General features: G+C 42.6%; 1 protein-coding gene across 1 annotated transcript in view; it reads left to right on the forward strand.

Annotated features, from left to right (window-relative positions):
* Positions 1-16,225, forward strand: part of JAM2 (junctional adhesion molecule 2) — a 52,709-nt gene that overhangs the window by 16,234 nt on the left and 20,250 nt on the right. The gene's annotated exons all lie outside the window — the stretch shown is intronic.

Consider the following 16,225-nt stretch of genomic DNA (forward strand, 5'->3'; position numbering starts at 1 on the left):
CTCAGCATTTTTTTGTCTTGTTAAGTTCCCCTGCTCAAACTAATCTGCTATTTTGCTGCTGCTTTCTTAGTCTGAATGCCTGCTGGCAAGACCACACAATTCACTGGCCTGCAGTTTCACAGAACTGAATGAGTCATGAATGTCAGTCCAGTTTTTGAGGTTTTCTCCCTCTGTACGTGCAGAAGTGAAGAGTTACAGGGTAAAAAGTCATTCCTAAATGTTTTAAGAGCTGCAAAAGCTGTAAAGTTAAGATCGTGCTGTTAGTATTTGAACTTGACAAAAATACAAAACAAAGCCTACAAACCAAACTAAAATGACTATACTCTGTTGATTCCTGTTTCCCATGATATTGTTCTATGTAGCATTCCTGTAATGTATATTGATCTGAATTACATGTTATTTCACTTATGTGTGTCTAAGGCCTGATCTACACTAAAAAGTTAGGTCGAAGGAAGCCGCCTTAAGTCGACCTGTTAATGTATGTGTGTACATTACTGGGTCCTTTACACCAACCAAAGTCAGCGTAAAATGTCGACTTCTGTAATCCACCTCTGTGAGAGGCATAGTGCTTAATTAGATTTTCAGAGTGCAGATGCAGCGTTGTGTAATTCAACATAATTGGCCTCCAGGTGGTATCCCACAATGCTCATCCGTGACCGCTCCAGAGATCATTCTCAACTCTGCTGCAGTGCACCCAGGTACACAGGAAACAGCCCCTCCCCTGCTAAAGCCACGGGAGTTTTTGATTTCCCATTTCCTGTTTGATCAGCATTGGGAGCATACCAGCTTGAGCTAAACTGATCATGGAGACAACACACCCCAAACGCACTCCAGCCTGGTCTTTGCAGGAGATGGTGGATCTCATCACTGTATAGGGAGGAGCATCTGTGCAGGCAGAGCTCTGATACAGCAGAAGAAACACTGACATCTATGCAAAGATCGCTTGTGGGAGGGGGGAGAAGGGCTACACAAGGGACACACGCTTGGCAAAGTTTTTATTTTCACATGGAACTGCTGTACCAGAAGGCAAGGGAGGCGAACAGTCGTTCTGGTGCTAAACCTCACACATGCCGGTTCTACCAGCACCCCCACAAGCAACGTGGACACCTCACAAGTGTGTGAGTCTAGGGACAACAAGGAGGATGATATGGTGGATGAAGAAGAGAAAGAGGAGGAGGATGGGAGACAGGAGAGCGATGGATCCATTCTCCCAATGAGCCAGGAAATATTTTTAACCCTGAAACCCTGTGGGTCGCAGGACATCATGGTGGCCGACCGTGATGTCGGGGAGGGCACCTCTGGTGAGTATACAGTTACAAAGTCCAGTTAAACTTTAGTGGGCACACACATTCGGTGGTACTGCATGTTTACTGTGAAGTAAAACGAGATGTTGTGGCTCTCTGCTTACAAGAGGCCACTCCATCTACGCAGAGGGTGGCCCCCGGAAAAGACTGCTTATGTGTACTGGGACAGCCCAGAAATCCTCCATGGATATCTCCAGGAAACTTTCATGGAGGTACTCTGCAATCCTTTGCAGAAGGTTTCTGGGCAAGGCAGTCTTATTTCTTCCACCATGGTAGGACACTTTCCCGTGCAACTCCTGAATTAATTCTGCTGGCATCATTGTGGTACACAGCAGAGCAGCATAATGACCAGGTCTATACCCAGAGGCTTGCAGCATCTCCTTCCTTTCCACCTCTGTTACCCCCAGGAGATTGGTATCACATAGCGTTGCCCAGGGGATGCAGGGGAAATTCTCATTAAAACTGATCTTACAAGATTAAAAAAAGGGCATGTAGACCCTCCACCCCATGTTCTGCACACAGTCACTAATGTGCCTTTACTGTTCTCGGCTTCGGTCGGCAAGTAGTTTAAAGTGGCTGATAGAGTACTGGGGCCCCACATGAGAGATTCTGCAATTTGGGAGTGAAAACTTTCACCCCTACGCACCCTCCCCCCAGCTGCCCTGTTCGTAAACAGCTTCCTGGGGAAGGGCCATTGTTCAACTATCTACCTCTGCTTCTGACATGAGCCTGTCATAAACTTCATTAAAAATGCAGTGACCCAAGGAGGACTATTCAACATGGCTGGAGCAGCAAAACGGTTATGGATTCTGATTGTTATGGCTTGCACCTAGTGTAATAAAGGTGGGTTTTTTTATGAAAATGGCCTTGCTATGGAAACATTTTATTCATGTACATTCATGTACAATGGCTCCTTTATTTTTTCCCATGACTGATAGCTGGAAATGTATCATTTGGCATGTCATCAACACCTGAAAGCAGACTTTCGCTGATTAGAAGGAGGAGAAAGAGAACGCGAGAGGACACATTCACCGAGATAATGAACACCTCCGGGACAGCTAACACAGAGTTGAGAGTGTGGAGGATTTCACTGTCTAAGAAGTTAGACATGGACATGGAGAGCAGCAAAGCTTCCAATGAGCAAGAGCGTGCGGCACAGGATGAGATGCTTTGGCTTATGAGGGACCAAGCAGACATGTTGAAGCATCTGGTTGAACTGCAGGAACAGAAGCAGGAGGGTAGAGTCCCTCAGCAGATGCCAGCCAGCATCCAGCATCACCTGGACAGTCAGCCAGCATCCAGCATCACCTGGTGCAGAATCACCCTCCTCCAAGCGTTTCCTGAGGTGTGAGTGAAAAGTCCGATATCTCTTTCACTTAATTCATGGGGGGAGGATACAAGGAACAGAAGGTGCCCATTCACAGACCTTTGATGGTCTGGAATGCAGTATTATGTTACACAGCTGAAAATGTTTCCCCCATTCCAACTTTACAACCCCTTTTGCCCTAGGTTACTTTTTTCTCTTCTCCCTCTTTTTACTTATGTTTGTTAAATAAAGTGAATGGATTCAAGAAATAAATGTTTTCTGTTGAGTAGAAGCAATGGGCTTGGGTCGGGGGTTGGCTTTACAGGGACAGTGATACAAGGCAGGTGAAGGTTTGGGAAAGCACAATGCAGATAAGCAGCTCACATTACTTGACTCATTATTGCCCTGGTGTCTGACTGCTCAAAAATGACTGCCATGTGATCTGTCTCAACTGCCCACCCCTATGGAAAATTTCCCCCCTTTTCTTCACAGATACTATGGAGCACACAGCAGGCAGCTATAACCATGGGGATGTTCTCTTCACTAAGGTCCAACCTTGTATGTAAACTTCTTCAGCGCCCTTTCAAACGACCAGAAAAAATTCAACCACCATTCTGCACTTGCTGAGCCTATAGTTGAGCCATTCCTATTGCTGTTCAGATGGCCAGTGTATGGCTTCATGAGCCATGGAAGCAAGGGGTAGGCTGCATCCCCCAGGATGACTGTAGGCATCTCAACATCATCAATGTTCATTTTGTGGTCTGGAAAGTAAGTCCCGGATTGCAGCTTTTTGAACAGACGCGAGTTCCTAAAGATGCGCGCATCATGAACCTTTCCCAACCATCCTATGTTGATGTTGGTGAAACGCCCCCTGTGATCTACCAGTGTTTGCAACACCATTGAGAAGTATCCCTTTCGCTTTATGTACTCTTTGGCAAAGTGATCTGGTGCCAAGATGGGGATATGCATGCCAGCTACCGACCCACCACAATTAGGAAACCCCATTGAGGCAAAACCATCCACTATGTCCTGCATATTTCCCAGATTCACTACCCTTTGTAGCAGAAGTTGTTTAATGGCCCTGGACATTTGGAGGACAGTAGCTCCCACGGTTGATTTACCTACTCCAGATTGATTCCCCACTGACCGGTAACTGTCTGACATTGCAAGCTTCCAAATAGCGATCGCCACTTGCTTCTCCACTGTCAGAACAGCTCTGATTTTTGTGTTGCTGAACTGCAGGGCAGGGGAAAGCTCTGCACAAAGTTCCTGGTAGGTGGCCTTCCGCATTTGAAAGTTCTGCAGCCACTGCTCGTCATACCATACCTGCAAAATGATGCACTGCTTTGTGCACCGATGCAGGCACTGCTAGTGAGTACACACTCCGTCAAGACATGAGCATAGTGTAGCCACGCAATTAATTCGGAAACTCGAGGTTGAATTAGATAAAGTCAGCTTAATTTTGTAGTGTAGACAAGCCAAAAATTTGGCTTTATAAAGCAACAAAGGGAACATATTAAAGTAAATAACAATAGCTCAGGATATAGCTTCTAAAAAAGCTTCCAGTTCCTCTTAATTTTAGTTGGTGAAACATCTGATCTGTTCTTGAATCCCCTTCATGATTGTCAAATGTATTTGTGGTTTTGTAATGTGAACAAAATTGAAACCAATACGTCTTTAATGTAGCCCAGGAATTGGCAATCTTTGGCCTGCAGCCCACCAGAATAAGCCCCCTGGCAGGCCGGGCCAGTTTGTTTACCTGCCATGTCTGCAGGTTTGGCCGATCACAGCTCTCACTGGCTGCGGTTCGCCACTCCAGGCAAATGGGGACGGCGGGAAGCAGTGGCCAGCACATCCCTCAGCTTGCGCTGCTTCCTACAGCCCCCATTGACCTAGAGCGGCGAACTGTGGCCAGTGGGAGCTGCAATCAGCCGAACCTGCGGACGCGGCAGGTAAACAAACCGGCTCAGCCTGCCGGAGTGCTTATCCTAGTGGGCCACGTGCCAAAAGTTACTGATCCCTGATGTAGCCTAACCTTTATTTAATATTAAAGAGACAGATTATCTGCTGGTGAAATCTAACACAATTCCGTTGAAGTAAATGGAGCAGTTTACAACAGCAGAGAATTTAATCCAAGATTTTAGTGCTAAAAAGCTAAAGTATATCATTAAACTCAGTGCGCCACCTGAACCTTGGTAGGATACAATCTTCAAGTGCATCTTTAGAGTGAAATGTTCCATGTACTAAATTATGGAAATGTCTACTTAAAAATTCTTGAATTCCCAAAACACTGAACAGGGCTCTAGCTGTGATATCTATTGAAGACCTCCTGCTGTTATCTATGAAAATCTGCCATTGATTTACAATGGGAGTATTATATTCAATGAAGTAAGGGTATGTCACAAAGTTAGTGGGAATTTAATGCGTAAAAGTCTGTTCGATGCTTTGAAAATTTACCCCCCAGAGTCTGCCATGATTTCTGTTGTTTTGTTTTCAGAACTTTATTACTTAAACATAAACTATTTTACTCTAGATCAAAGTTTTGTATAAAAGATGCCGTCTCTGGAGCAATGTAAATATTTTTTTTCCTCATACAGATTTAAAAAATAAAATCTATGCAGTTGGTTAGTTCCGGTACTTGTAAACCTCCGCTGATTGCCAGTGCTGCTGTGATTGATTCTAAATTGACATTTAAATGGAAGGTCTCAGTATATTTGGTATATTCAGCAGCCATCGCCTAGTTAAAATTTGCTTGCACTGCACAGCTCTGTCTAGTCAGACACTTTTTTGGCATTCCAAGTTGGAACTTGCTCCTCAGTGTGAGAATCTCCTAAAATAAGCCCATACAGATCTAATATGGGTTGAGAGGACCAAGTGGGGGAACAATTACCATATAATGGGGTGGTGTATTTTTTGTTTGTTAAATAGGCTGGAATAGCTTTCAGAGTGGTAAAAAGCAGTACCCTAGGGCAGCAGTTCTCAAATTTCATTGCATTGTGACCTCCCTCTGACAAAAAAAATTTATTACATGACCCAAGGAGGGGGGACCAAAGACTGAGCCCTGCCTCCTGAGCCCCACCGCCCTGTGTGTGTGTGTGGGGGGGGGGCGCGCTCAGGGGGAGCCCAAAGCTGAAGTCCAAGGGCGTCTATCCTGGGCCGGGGGCATGTAACCTTAGCCCTGGGCAGTGCGGCTTCGGCTTCAGACTTGCAGGGGCCCAGTGGTTAACACCAGCCTTGGCGACCCCATTAAAATGAGGTCTCGACCCACAGTCTGAGAACCCCTGCCCTAGGGGTATTTAACATGTCTTTTGTCCTAGAACCTGAATGCTTCCCCTAGACTCTAAAAGCCTGATCCTATAATGAGATATACATGGGTAGATTTCTGGGCCTGCAGAGCGCCCCACTGACTTCATGTATCTCATTTCAGAATTGAGACTACAATTTTTAAATGGTCTTTAAAATGCCTGTAACAACTACAGACTTCAGGAGTATGTTTCATTTTAAAAATCTACAGCAGTTGAAGCAATAGCATTTGCAACTTTAGGCTTTTATTACACGTACACGCTTTCTGACAACTTAGCTGCTGCTTTGTTTCTATGGAAATGAACTTTGTGCAGAACTGTTAGAATGCTGTAAAGTAGGCCTTTTTTCTTCTTCTTTTTTTTTTTGTGAGGCCCTGTCTCGTTTAAACCATTGCCCCCCATTTTCAGTGGGTTCCTATTTATTACCATGGCAACAGGTTCCATGGCAGAGTTGTCAGAAGACTTGTAAAATTGAGAGCTCTGTGCTACACCTTACAAGATGCAGACCACCCAAAAACTCCTTCACGTCTGCACCACATGTTAATTTTGGAAGGTTACAATATATAATTAAAACAGTTTTGTGGAGAAAAAAGCTTTCATTTTTATGCCGAAAGAAATTGCAGTTCTAATATTTTTTAAACTTCTTTTATTTTCAAATCTAATAATTATATATCATAAAATATACGCATCTCCTAAAATAGTGTTCTTGAAATAACTCACATACTTAATTCAAATAATCCTGTATCGTTTGGATGGCTGAAGTTGCTTGGTCTGTAGATTTGCAAGGTACCCAGGAACATATGTGACAACGCTCCCTGAACTCAAGTGTGGGGCTGGGATAGCTCAGTGATTTGAGCATTGGCCTGCTAAACCCAAAGTTGTAAATTTAATCCTTGAGGAGGCTATTTAGGGAACTGGGGTAAAAATCTGTCCAGTGATTGTGCGCGCACATGTGTACAGAGGCCAGTTAAGTAAGAGGAAAAAAACTTTTGAAGTGATAATCAAGATAGTGTTGGTAAGACAACTCCCACCTTTTCATGCTCTCTGTATGTGTGTATATATCTCCTCAATATATGTTCCATTCTGTGCATTCGAAGAAGTGGGCTGTAGCTCATGAAAGCTTATGCTCAAATAAATTTGTTAGTCTCTAAGGTGCCATAAGTACTCCTGTTCTTTTTGCGGATACAGACTAACATGGCTGTAACTCTGAAACCTATTATTTGTTTATGATTGGCTGAACAAGAAGTAGGACTGAATGGACTTGTAGGAGCTGAAGTTTTACATTGTTTTGTTTTTGAGTACAGTTATGTAACAGACAAAATCTACATTTGAAAGTTGCAGTTTCATAACAAAGAGATTGCACTACAGTACTTGTATGAGGTGAATTTTAAAATACTATTTATTTTATTTATCATTTTTACAGTGCAAATATTTGTAAACAAAAATAATATACACTTTGATTTCAGTCACAACACAGAATACAATATATATGAAAATATAGAAAAGCATCCAAAATATTTAATAAATTTCAATTGGTATTCAAGTTAATGGAGATTAATCGATAGCCCTAATTCTAAGCACTACTTTCATGTGATTCATGGCTTTATTAAGCAAATGCTTGATTAGGCCAGTTGTACAGAACACGTGACCTAATCCATCTTTCAAAACTTCTGTCTACAGTGGTCATTTATTTATTTACTTTTTAATATTTATTGTTATTTATTGCTGTGGTAAGTAGTCTGTCCTACTGACTTCTGAAGGCAGATCAGAATAGATGTAAACACAGAGGGCTTGTCTACATCACAAAGTTGCAGCACTGGTGAGGGGGTTACAGCGCTGCAACTTAGGAGGTGTACACATCTGCAGGGCATCACCAGCGGTGCAACTCCCTGTTTGCAGCGCTGGCCGTACTCCCGTTTTGTCTCGGGTGTAGAGGATCCAGCGCTGGTGATCCAGCGCTGGTAATCAAGTGTAGACACTTACCAGCGCTTTTCTTGACCTCCGTGGAATAAGCAGGTATCCCAGCATACCTGAGGAAGCCTCTCCTTCAAGCAGGTCTCTTTCCCTGCGGTTTACAGGGGGGTCCGGGGAACGCGAGAGCAAACCGCGGGGAAGCTGGTCTCCTTCCCCGGTTTGCTCTCGCGTTCCCCGAACCCCCAGTGCAAGCAGGTCTCCTTCCCTGCGGTTTGCTCTCGCGTTCCCCGAACCCCCGAGCAAGCAGGTCTCCTTCCCTGCGGTTTGCAGGGGGGTTCGGGGAACGCGAGAGCAAACCGTGGGGAAGCTGGTCTCCTTCCCTGCGGTTTGCTCTCGCGTTCCCCGAACCCCCGAGCAAGCAGTTCTCCTTCCCTGCGGTTTGCTCTCGCGTTCCCCGAACCCCCGTGCAAGCAGGTCTCCTTCCCTGCGGTTTGCAGGGGGGTTCGGGGAACGCGAGAGCAAACCGCGGGGAAGCTGGTCTCCTTCCCCGGTTTGCTCTCACGTTCCCCGAACCCCTGTGCAAGCAGGTCTCCTTCCCTGCGGTTTGCAGGGGAGTTCGGGGAACGCGAGAGCAAACCGTGGGGAAGCTGGTCTCCTTCCCTGCGGTTTGCTCTCGCGTTCCCCGAACCCCCGAGCAAGCAGTTCTCCTTCCCTGCGGTTTGCTCTCGCGTTCCCCGAACCCCCGTGCAAGCAGGTCCTTCCCTGCGGTTTGCAGGGGGGTTCGGGGAACACGAGAGCAAACCGCGGGGAAGCTGGTCTCCTTCCCCGATTTGCTGTCACGTTCCCCGAACCCCCGTGCAAGCAGGTCTCCTTCCCTGCGGTTTGCAGGGGGGTTCGGGGATCGCAAGAGCAAACCGCGGGGAAGCTGGTCTCCTTCCCCGGTTTGCTCTCGCGTTCCCCGAACCCCCCTTGAAGCCGCCCAACAGCGCTGCAGTGTGGCCACATCTAACACCACTTGCAGCGCTGGTTGCTGTAAGTGTGGCCACTCTGCAGCGCTGGCCCTATACAGCTGTACTAATACAGCTGTAACAACCAGCGCTGCAAAATTGTAGATGTAGACATACCCAGAGGTACACACCAAACCACTTTTCTGAAAACAAGTATCTTTTTTGTTTGAGGTTATTTTGGGGTATTTCAAAAGGGCTTGCTTTGCAAAATCTGGACAACGTATTTAAAACTAGTGCCCTCCATCCCTTGTTCTTGCAAATATGAGATCCTTTGAATTTCACACCAGAAAAATTACATTTTGACCAGCTCTAGTTTGAAAAATGTTTGACCACCATTTCAAACTCAGACCTTCAGAGGTTCTGTCCATCCGTGGCTCAACTGACTTTAGTGGCTCAGTACTTCTGGGAATTAGACTTCTCAGTAGTCAAGTTTGAAGTTTTAAATCTGTTTTGTTTAACTTGATAAATAAAAAACTGCCTTAAACTAAACACGAAGACCGCATCAGAAGATTTTGCCAGTACTACAGTTTATACTGAACATCATGGAACACTTGTGAGGGAAAACTTTTTGGCATTATGAGCTCATATTTATTTATTTTTCTGTGTTAGCCAAGGCATTAACAACTGAATTCCTTTTCTCTCTCACTTTTTAAAACATGATTTTCCCCTAGGACTAAACGCTCTCTCAGGTCCTCCACTGCAAGTCTGTAGCAACATTAAAATTCCTACTCTTCAGCTTCCTTGCTGCTCAACAAAACCACTTCTCTCTCTCTCTCTCTCTCTTTAAACACATGACAAGTTGCACAGATACACTGAGCTATCCATTCTCCTTGTCTAGTCCTTTGCTGTGAGCATGCAGAGTTCTGAAATTGACAAGAATCTGCTCTCTGAAACACTTGGAGAGGAAGATTATTTAATTTTATTTAGATTTAAATAATGAAAAAAGATCCTTATGCAAGGTTAGAGGTGTTCTAACATTAATAATACAGTCAGATCCCAGAAACGTTAAAGTAATCATTTCAAACAGGAACTCAGCCAGCCCAGCTGCCAACAAAAATCTGCTTTCCATGTCTTCATCATTCTGGGAAACATATCCTCAGTCCTCTTCAAAAACAATCAGCTTTTCAGCTTCATTTATTATCTTTTTAGTCTGAAAAACCCACTCCAAAACTCCATGTTGCAGTTCTCTCCCTCTGCCCAGAGAGAACTGGCCATGGGCTCCTAGTGGAGAGAAGATTAATGCTACATGGGGACTCTTAACTGGCAAAAAACAACAACAACAACAACAAAAAAACTGATGAGATTTCTCCATTGAAGCATTTGGATAGTGTAGAATTATCCTATCTGTTCACTTATATAGCATCAGTCACCATGGCATCTAAATACTGTTTTGTGATCCGCTTTCAGATTCTTGTCTGCTTAGAGGGATTGAGCAAGCAGGATGAATAGAGGATTAGCCCATTGTTTGTGGCTCTGGCCCCTGGGCAAGGGGGAAAACAGTGTCTTGGATATGATAGGTTACCCAGCTGAGGAACTGGAATTTTAACGCAGTTATAGCAGCTGTCTTGAAAGGCAGATGGTCACAGCAGGCCAAAACAGAAATGCTGGCTCTCGGCAACCTCAACTCCTGACTTTGTGTTGAGGGAGGAGGGGGGTTCCCTCTTAACATTATAACTTTTTCTCCTAGGATGAGGATTTTCTGAAAAACACTAGACACAGGGCTCTAAAAAAAATTACTGGACACCTACTAGCCAAGAGGCCAATTTAAGAAGAATAAGAAAGATTTAAGAAAGCAGTCCCACCAGCAAGGCGCGTTAATCGATGTGCTAGTGGGAAGTCTTGCCCACTGTGCTAACTTCCTGCTAACAGAATTGGGAGGATGCTGAGATTTCTCCATGATGTTGACCCTGCTTCTTTTTAATTAAGTATTGGACAAATTTGAACACCTCCCCACATCTCTCTGGTTCTTCCCTTCCCTCCCAAGTCTGCTTCAGAGTGGTCTTCACTCCTCCCTCTGTTTGATTTCTCCACCACCCTAAACTTCTGCCAGCCATTGCTTGAGGGATCCTCCCACCTATCTGGTTACAATAAGTCTGCTGCTACTCCTCACATCTGTCCCAAGTATAGTGACATGGAAATTGACATATTTCTTGTCACTTTCACAGATGCCACATGATCCTTCAAAAGTTATCCCATTACAGATACTCAATTCAAAGGCATTTGTCTATGACCTCACTTGGCTTGGCCAACACCACCATGATTTGCATACATATGCAGTTCCCCTTGCTGATAAATATACAGCTCCAACAGTTTTAGTGTCTGAGTCTTGAAAGGATTAACTCAATTCAGTTTCAGGCTATCTTGAGGCTTCCAATTCCTTAAATTTCTAAATCTTGCAGCAGTTATTTTCAGCATCAAATCCTGAACGTTTTAATACCTGTATGCAAGTAAATGGCTGCTGAACAGTTTTTATTTCCTTTTCTCTGTTTATACTCTATGCCAGTATCAAATTTCATAGAACATAGTTCACTTCAATATTCAAGTTTTATAAACTTCAAGAGTGGAAAAAATTGAAACTCATACCGTTTTTGGTTAGCAAGTCTAAAACTAATACCACATACCATAAAGTGAACCATGGGCTGGGTCTCATCTTCTTGACTTGAATAAACTCTTGTACCTTGCAAAAAAGTATCAGTATGTTTCCTTATTCCTATTTGTGGCTAGGAATATGTAGTTACCTTCTGTGACTTGAGTATGCTCTGTTTATGTAATCTCACTGACTTTTGGTGACTTTTAGTCTTTCCTTTCTTTCTAATTAGTTTCCTCATATTTATTTAATTCCCTTTCCTAACGTTTGGTGCCACCATATCATGTTTATGCTAAGATCCATCCCACTGGGATATTGAACTTAATTATATTACGGTTACTAAACTACAGTTACTTCAGACTAAGTTTTAATATATCCATCACAGTATTGTCTAGGGAACAGTTCAAATAAGATTCACAGCAAATGCTGCCCAAAATGGGATTGACACCTTATGGCCTTCCCTTTTGTTAACTTTGGTGTCAATAGAATGTAGTGGCTGTCCTGTTAATTCTGTGCTTGGGAAGGTTTGAGCACAGAACTGTCTTTTGTACAGCTTAAATGTGGCAGGGCTTATCCTGATCTGTGGTGGCAAGGAGTTAAACAGTCTCAGCTGTGTGTGATGGGACATGAAACTGTCCCTGACAATTTAACTCGGGGCACATGAAGTTTTAGCTCACTTCATACATGCCCCAGAGATGCTATTTTCCCACCCACATTTGGGGGTTTATTGCAGGCAACTCTCATTCAGGACAGCTGAATTCCTAAACCTACAATATACTTAAATACTTAACCTTTGTTATAAGCAACATGTGGTCTGGAACTTAGCAAAACAAATATCACATGACTGTTTTCTTTTATATCATAATGTTTTGATTCTATTCCCATCTAGTTTCCTGCAATCATATCAAAGGAAATGCAGTTTGATAGTACCTAATGTGCTTTACTTTAGCATTCAAATTACCTAAGGAAATTTCCTGTTGCAATAGAGTATTTCTAATGGCAAACATGTGACCTTTGTAGAATTGGCTGTAAACAAGTGAAGTTCAGGTTGCTGCAATATGAAAACTGTTTTCCATATAGATATATGTAAAACATATGGTGGGAGAGATTAGTTGACAAGAGCCAGTTATCCTGCCATGTAGTATCTTTCCATTACTCTTCTTTAGATGTAGGTTAAAGGGTCCAAAATTATCAACATTTTGAATTTTGAGTAGCTGCCAACATCTTGTTCCTCAAGTGACTATTTAGGGAATTTGTTATCATAACTTTAGAGATGTCTTTTTGTTTGGCTAATTGATCAAAATCATTGTCTTCTTGTTGTTAACCAGCCATATGTCTGTGCCATCTTTCTCCTACTTAAATTCCCATTGAACGTGTACAAAAGACCTTTCAGGGAAGAAAAGAGATTATGTCATATGTGCTGATCATAATATATTGCTCACTCACATCTTCCTGCACTTTTTAATTGTCTAACTTCCTCAGTGTATTAGGGAGAATATGCAGTTCTCCTGCAAAAGCAGTTTCCTGATAAGAGTTCACTCTGTAAAATGTAATTGATATCATGACATTGTCCACAGTGTGAATCAAGGAAGGTACCATATTTGTATGTCTTCACCTGTTAAATGTAGTCTTTCTTATTGTGGTTCTACTTACATTTCTTAGTATCTAGGTTTTTAGAATTATACTATTTATGAGAACTGGAAAGGGGGAAGAAATAGACCTTTTTTTTTTTTTATTCCTCCTTTGAAAAAAAACATATTTTCAAGTCTCTAGGAAAATGCATTTAATATGGCTGTGAGTCACATGCATTTGAGTTGATGACTGTATTGGAAATAATGCTCTTTCTAGTTATATTTTATAAACACTCTACCCAATCATTTGGAACACATCTATGATTCCGAAAGATGTTTGCTAACCAACTAAAAACAAACATTAACCAGAGCCAAAGGGTTTGAATAAAACACTGTTGTTTGTTGTTTTTCCTCTCTAGAAATGTGAAGCAAGAGGTTATTTCAAGGGAAAATATGTAATGTTTGTGAACAGAAATTATAACAACAGTATATTATAGCTGAAAAATAGCTGAGACTGGAAAAACTCAGAGATATTTGGAGATATCCCCTCCCCTTTGTGTTCTTCCCCATCCCAGAAGTATTAACATTAATTGAATGAGGGGGAAAGATATGATTCAGGTGGAAGTAAAATTACAAATTATATTTAAAAATGTAAATGGGTAGCAGGGATCAACAGACATAAAAGGAAATAAGGGGAAAAATGGAATAAGCATGAAGGAAAGCTTTAAAAGGTTTGAAAGAAAACAGAGAGAGGCTCAGTACCTCTGCTGGAGTAATAGTTACCCAGAAAAAAATAATGTTGTGAGATGGTGGTGGCTAATGTTTAAAGACAGTTAATGTTTCCTTGATCTTAAGAAAAATAATAATCCAAGTGCTCTTTGTTTGGGAGGGAACTGTGTTCACTACTTCAGTATTTTAATATAACTTAATTCAAGTAGAGTTTATTTAGCACAGTGGTGAATTCACATCCGAGGTTTCCTTGTCCATGAGCTGCTATCCAAGTGCTATAAACTTGTTCACAGAGTCATACTAAAAACAAAACTTATATTTCAAGCAAAGGTGGTAATGTTTTTTGGCCACTGTCAATGTGGTAGAAAAACATGAGTAAAGTTTTCAAAAGCACATAAGACTCATTGTCAAAAGTGACCAGCATTTAGGCATCTATGTCATCTAAGTATTTTTTGAAGATTTCACCCCATGTCTGCATAATGCAAACAACTGTAGTTATAATAACTCTGCCTTAAACCACAATCACATTTAAGTGTTGTTTAAATAGGTTTGTTAATAGGCATGGTCTGGCCAGGATGGCTATTATAAATTATAGATACTGCAGTAAGGTCTCTAGTCAGGGATCAGGGCCCCGTTTTTCTAGCCACTGTACACACACGTGTGCATGCACACTCTCACTCTCTGCAGACAGCCCCTACCCCAAACAGCATGATGAACCCAAACCATGTTGTAACCGTTTAGGCCACAACCATATTTACACTGTGCTTGAGTACAGTGTTTAAATTAAGTTGCTTTATATGTGTAGATGGGATTAAAGAGAAGCCTATAATGAGAAATCCAGTAAGGGAGGTGAGAAGTAGGGGATCTGAAATAGAATGGGTCCAAGATGCACAGATGAGGAAGTTGCGGCTAAGTATAGCTTGTTAGAAACACTTCCAGCTTCATTTGGAAATCCACTGTTGGTTAATGCAGGTGCTCCTAATAGGAAATACTACATAATAAGAGGCACATTCTGTACCAGCTGTAACTTCTGGATGGTCTCCATGTATAAACCCAGGTATAGCACACTAGGGATCCACCTTGATGTGACAAAGGCAAGTGTGAGGATGGCATAAGTCCTGCACTTCTAAGGGCCCAGTCTCCTCCTCCATCTTACCTGTCACTCCTCCCCCTGTGCACACACACATGCACTGCTGATCTGTTAGCAAAAGCATCACCCCCAATTCCTTGTCTATGCTTCCATCTGACACTGGTGCTAGATGGCTGCTGCATATATAGAATTCCCTAAATACCTTCCCGTCATAACCCCGATTTGGGATGTTGAGCTTCAGCACACTTCTTGTTTCTGAGGGAGTGAGTTATTTGATGTCCTGAAGCTTCAAAAAAGTGAGATATGGAGGCTGGAGGTAACCACAGCTGAAATGGAGATCACGAGGCACCTACAGAAAAATAAACTGCAAACCCCTTTATTAGAGTAACAGCCAATACAGTTAATAGGAGTCTGGGATGCTCTCTCCAGGGGAATTATACCATTCCAGAATAGAACAAGATGGTGATATCGTCAACATTTTTGTAAGGAGTATTGTCCGCATGGGCAAACCTGGTTTTGTGGGATTAGATTAGGAGTAATTGTACATTGAGATTTTATGTCATGTGATGGTGGGTGCTGCCACAAAAGTGATGGTTACTGTGTTTTAGGGTATGTCTATGTTACAGCTACTACGGTGGCACAGCTGCGGTGCTGCAACGCTGTAGTGTAAATGCTTCTTACATCGACAGGTTTTCTCCATCAATGTAGTTAATCCACCTCTCTGAGAGGTGATAGCTAGGTTGACAGAATAATCCCTCCTATGACCTAGCTGTATCTACACTAGGGATTAGGTCAACCCAACTCTGTCACCCAGAAGGTGAAATTTTTCATAGCCCTGAGCAACAAAGCTAGGTTGATCTAATTTTCAAATGTAGACCAGGCCTTCATGACTGATCTATTAAAGTTGCAGAGAGAATAGGAGAGGTCCAAGAAGAAAGGGAATGTATGAGAAAATGGAGATGCTCACTGTTGAGATGTGGGGAGGGAAAAGATGAGAACCGTTTATTCAGGTAACTTTTAACACCCATGCACTAACAGGTATAATCCAGCAGTAGACCTGTGTGTTCAGGGGCAGCTGTGATTACAGCAGAGGGAATACACTTGCAGATTAATGCAAGTTCTCCACCTGTGCCCTATTGAAAATAGCAGATTTTGAAGTAAAATGTATAGATGCATGTTTAAAAGCTTATTCTTGTCCTGGTTATATAATAATATCCAGCTCTACTGTCACGCTTCTCATCAGTAGCTCTCTGAGCTGTTTACAAATGAGGTCAGTATCTTTATCCCCATTTTACAGATGGGGAAACTACAGCACAGAATTTTAAAGTGACTTACTCAAGGTCACCCAGTTGGCTGATAGCTAAGCCAGGAATAGAGCCCGGATCTCCCAAGTCCCAATCATGTCCAATCACCAA

Source organism: Gopherus flavomarginatus, chromosome 1 (assembly GCF_025201925.1).
Source record: "Gopherus flavomarginatus isolate rGopFla2 chromosome 1, rGopFla2.mat.asm, whole genome shotgun sequence".
NCBI lineage: Eukaryota > Metazoa > Chordata > Testudines > Testudinidae > Gopherus > Gopherus flavomarginatus.